This window comes from Macrobrachium nipponense, chromosome 15, assembly GCF_015104395.2.
Source record: "Macrobrachium nipponense isolate FS-2020 chromosome 15, ASM1510439v2, whole genome shotgun sequence".
NCBI classification, from domain to species: domain Eukaryota; kingdom Metazoa; phylum Arthropoda; class Malacostraca; order Decapoda; family Palaemonidae; genus Macrobrachium; species Macrobrachium nipponense.
In genome coordinates, this window is record NC_087208.1 from 12,745,821 (window position 1) to 12,751,820 (window position 6,000).

The window sequence follows — 6,000 nt, forward strand, 5'->3', positions numbered from 1 at the left end:
AATTCGATGGTTTGGAGACAACATCAACCCGCCTCGGCTCCGGTAGCGTTGTAGTGCTTTTTGACAACACGTAGCATTTACATAAGTCATATCACATTACCGTGATTCATATACATACATCGAGCTACAATGTCCTTTAATATCTAATTCGCTCTACCTCGGAATTAATATATTTTCATATATGCTTAACCGAAGGGGAATTTTTTCTCGATAATAGATTTGCCTGGTCCTGGGCGTGAACCCAAGAAGACATTCAAATCCAGGAACGTCAGTGAAGCTTTTACCTACCCCACCACCGCGAGAGGCCCATAAGTTTATGTCGTCTCTCACCCTCAAATACCTTTCGCGCTCAGGTAATTCGTTGGTTTGGAGACAACATCAACCCGCCTCGGCTCCGGTAGCGTTGTAGTGCTTTTTGACAACACATAGCATTTACATAAGTCATATCACATTGCCGTGATTCATATACATACATCGAGCTACAATGTCCTTTAATATCTAATTCGCTCTACCTCGGAATTAATATATTTTGATGTTGTCTCCAAACCAACGAATTACCTGAACGCGAAAGGTATTTGAGGGTGAGAGACGACGTAAACTTATGGGCCTCTTGCGGTGGTGGGGTAGGTAAAAGCTTCACTGACGTTCCTGGATTTGAATGTCTTCTTGGGTTCACGCCCAGGACCAGGCAAATCTATTTTCGAGAAAAAATTCCCCTTCGGTTAAGCATATATGAAAATATATTAATTCCGAGGTAGAGCGAATTAGATATTAAAGGACATTGTAGCTCGATATATGTATATGAATCACGGTAATGTGATATGACTTATGTAAATGCTACGTGTTGTCAAAAAGCACTACAACGCTACTGGAGCCGAGGCGGGTTGATGTTGTCTCCAAACCAACGAATTACCTGAGCGTGAAAGGTATTTGAGGGTGAGAGACGACATAAACTTATGGGCCTCTCGCGGTGGTGGGTTAGGTAAAAGTTTCACTGACGTTCCCAGATTTGAATGTCTTCTTGGGTTCGCGCCCAGAACCAGGCAAATCTATTATCGAGAAAAAATTCCCCTTCGGTTAAGCATATATGAAAATGTATTAATTCCGAGGTAGAGTGAATTAGATATTAAAGGACATTGTAGCTCAATGTATGTATATGAATCACGGTAATGTGATATGACTTATATATATATATATATATATATATATATATATATATATATATATATATATATATATATATATATATATATATATAAAACTGAATCACGAAAGTTAGGAATGTGATAAATCTATAAATAAAGATATATGCCACGAAGGAAAAATAAAAGAAGAAGGATCTGCAAGACCTTTCGACGTTAAACGTCCTTTACTGAGTAGAAACTGACATAAATGAGGCAAAAGACAATACAAGATGATTCGTATAACTGACAGATAGGGATTATAAAGAGATCAGTACCTAGTAGAATCCGACACACCTGGAAGATGAGAAACCTTCCCAAACAAGCATAAACAATGGGTGAAATTAAAGGTTTAAGACAATCATCTCAGATACAAGGACAAGACAATTAAAGGATTATAGATGACAGCTATTCTGAACTTGGTAAACAAAACTATATTCACAATACATGTCAGACATACATTACAACAAAGATAACTCTAAGGCAACTGATTTTTATTTAAGTCAGTAATTATATCTTTGAGGTCATTCTTAAACATGTTACAAATACATGGGTCTAAATGAAAAAGTCCACGACTAACATTGAAATTACAATGAAAAGTAAGTTGCATTAAAGCAGATTCTAAAAGATTTCGTGATAAGACATCTCTTGACCTTGTAATTACTGAACTACCAACCCAATTTATTCGGTGGTTGTTTTCACTTAAATGAATGAATATTGCATTAGATGTTTGCCCAGATTTTACAGAATATTTACACTGGCTTAGCCTTACTTCTAGGCTTTTGCTAGACTGTCCGAGATAAAATGAGGGACAATCCATACATGGAAGTTCATATATTATGTTGTTGCTTTCTCTGGGGCCATTTTTTATTAACATTCCTTTTAGTGTGTTATCACAGGAAAAAACAAGGTTGACATTAAAAGCTTTTAACAATGATTTAATGGTTTCAAATCCGTTAAAATAAGGCAAACTGAGAATGTTCTTAGAATTTTCTTTCTGCGTGTTACTTATACTATAAAACTTTTTGTGGGATTTATTATAACAAATATCTTATACATGTGAAGGATAGCATAAATCTTTCCTTATTTTTTTTATGTATGAATGGCCTTAAAACTTTTCGAACGCTACTCTGAGCTACCCCCTTGAGCAGGTGGCTGTTTGCTAGCTAATGTGACCTTTGTTGTGCATTAAGGTGCCCCTCCCCTGCCAGCCCCTGAGGGAAATGACTACAACTTTTAAAAAGGTAATGTACAAATTCCAAGGTTTTCAGCTTTCAGTCCTGTCTCACATCTTCGACTTATTTTCTATCCCACATCTCGAGCAAGCTTTTATTGTTTTATAATTGTGTATGGTCATGGGTCATTAGCCACGAGTGTTTCTCAGTGATAAGTAACGTGATTCATTTCTTTGTGAAATCAAGTAGTTAGGTACCTTCCATACAACCCCCTCAATCCTCAATCACATTTATTGTGCAATCTGTTCAACTGTCCATTGCTCTCGTTGCAGATTGCAGTAGTACAGCTGTGGACACTGGACTCTCTCCTAGTGTGCTCCTGGGGAAATTCTATCCATCATTTTCTTTGCACCACATGCCCGGAAACCTATACATCCACTTCAAGAGTGACATCACAAACCTTTCCATTTCAAAATTAAAGTACTTACGAGTCAACAATATCTCATTTGACAAATCGAGAGTGATAAGAGTTAATTTACCAGTAATTTTAGATAGTTTTCAATACAAAAACATCTCTAGCTACTTATATGAAATGATAGGTATATATAGTATCTGTATTATATATATATATATATATATATATATTATATATATATATATATGTGTGTGTGTGTGTGTGTGTGTGTGTGTATGTATGTATATATGTGTGTGTGTGTACAGAAATGGTACTGGAGACGAAAAGAACAAAATAAAAAAATAAAAAGTGCAAGAAATGCAAGGACCTAAGAATCATACAAAACATTTAGGAAATGGCTGACGTGAAAGCCATGAATCTTCCAGCCAGTGAGGAGACGGAAATGCAATATCATATCTGGAGGACTCAAACGCATTCTGGTGTCCTACGATTTAGATCTTAGGTTCTTCATGCTGAGACAGAGATGTCCTTCGGCAGGAAACGGTTTCTTTTACCCATTAGCAGATTCGTGAAGAATATTGAAAAAGTTCCATTTGTGAAGTTATTTCAAATGAAATCTACTTGAGAAAGTTCTTCTCATGGAAAAGAGAGAGAGGGAGAGAGAATCCTTCGGGTTTCCGAGACAGAAATTTTAGAGAAAAGAGAAGCTATGGAGATACTTTGATTTTTTGTTACATGATAGACCAAAGCAATTCCGCTTCATAAAGTGGAAAATACAAATGGACGGATTCAGGAAAAGAGGGAGAAAAAATTGTGGATTTATTAGCAAACAACAGAGCCTTATAAGTTTTGGAGAGTGGAGTTATATATATATATATATATATATATATATATATATATATATATATATATATACATATATTTATATATACACATATAGTATGTATATTATATATATATATATATATATATCATATATATACATACATATATATATCATATATATATATATATATATATATATATATGTGTGTGCTAATATATATATTGTGTATATATATATATGTGTATATGGATATATATATATATATATATATATATATATATATATATATATATCGTTACCAGGCGCACGATATGGCTAAATTTAACGATAACTAAAATAAAAAAACTAAACGATTTTCTTAGGTCCTTGCATTTCTTGCACTTTTTATTTTTTTATTTTGTTCTTTTCGTCTCCAGTACCATTTCTGTACACACACACACACATATATACATACATACACACATACACCACACACACACACACACATATATATATATATATATTATATATATATATATATATATATATATATATATATTATATACAGATATATATATCACCACACCCACACTATATATATATATATATATATATATATATATATATATATATATATATATATATATATATACATATATATATATACACATATATATGTATATATATATATATATATATAGTATATATATATATATATACATATATATATATATATATATATATATATATATATATATATCTATATATATATATATATATATATATATATATATATATATATATATATATATATATATATATATATATATATATATATATATATATATACATATATATGTGTATATATAAATATATGTGTATATGTATATATATATATATATATATATATATATATATATATATATATATATATATATATATATATATATATATCGTTACCAGGCGCACGATTATGGCTAAATTTAACGATAACTAAAATAAAAACTAACGAGGCTTGAAGGCTGCAATTTGGTATGTTTAATGGTTGGAGGATAGATGATTAATATACAAATTTGCAGCCCTCTAGCCTCAGGGATTTTTAAGATCTGAGGGCGGAGAGAAAAGTGCAGACAGGAGAAGTGCGAATAAAAAAAGTGCGGACGGACAGACAAAGCCACCTCAATAGTTTTCTTTTAAAAAAAAACTAAAAAGGCAGGATCAAAGGAGCAAAGATAGATACGGCAAAAAAAAAAAAAAGGAATTGGGTCACAAATTTCCTGAAGTCCTTCGAATTATCATTAAAATTCACCAGCTGTACCTATCATCGATGATACCTATCACTGATAGTGCTTAAATCAGAGGAACCGTTTACCCGTGAAATCAAAAGGGCTCCAGCGGTTGTAGGTGTCTATAAAAAGGAGAAGGGAAACGTGCAGTTTTTTAATCAGTTTCTCGCTGTGCATCCGCTAGGCTAGAACTCTGCAGAATACGTTAGGGCAAATCATATTTTGAGCAGATAGACACTACTTGTTTAAAAGATGGTAAGGGCAAATGAAAACCAACCGAAACAAAAAGATAAATGAGAAACTATTAAGTTTAAAAGGTAAATACATTCCAACAAAAAAAAAACACAATAAATTTATACTAAGAACTTATGAACTAAGTGTCTATAGAAGAGACCTTGATATCCTTAAAGATCTCTCATGAAGATCTGATTTCATCAAACTCTTAAGTAATAAGAAATTTAAGAAAACTTTTCAATACTGGAATGTTTTTTTTTTTAAATTCCATTTGTAGGTTTAAGTATAACCATCTGTAAATGCTCTCTTTAAAGAAGTTGCAATTTTTAAACCAACTCACTTTCAAAGACAGAGAAAACTAAGAAAAAGAAGAAGAAGGAGATGAAGAAGAAAATGAAATACTATTAACACATACCAATACCACCACTCAGTTTGTCTGTTTATTTTTAGCCATTTATGCGCCTTTGTGCCAGTGTGTCCTAAGCAGTTTGTGTTTGTGTTCTCCTGTCTCTAAAAACTTTGTATCTCTCTCTCTCTCTACTAGAATTTTCCTGGCATCGTTAGAGAAATTTTCTTTTTCCTTAGACGACTTTTACAACCAGGGTGAATTTATTCTTTGGGCTTGTAACGGATGTAATAAATGAATTTTTCATAAAGAAAAACGAGATGGAAAGAGAAAAAAGAACCATTAGAAGCAATAATTTTCCCTTAGTTTGTTTAATGCCTTAATGTAGATGATGGAAGGCAGAGAGAGAGAGAGAGAGAGAGAGAGAGAGAGAGAGAGAGAGAGAGAGAGAATCCAACTCTCATTTTATCTTTATTAGTATGTCAAATAACAACTCAATAGTGAAACTTAGCTAGAGAGAGAAATAATCCCTTGTGTAAAGCATGAAGGATAATTCAG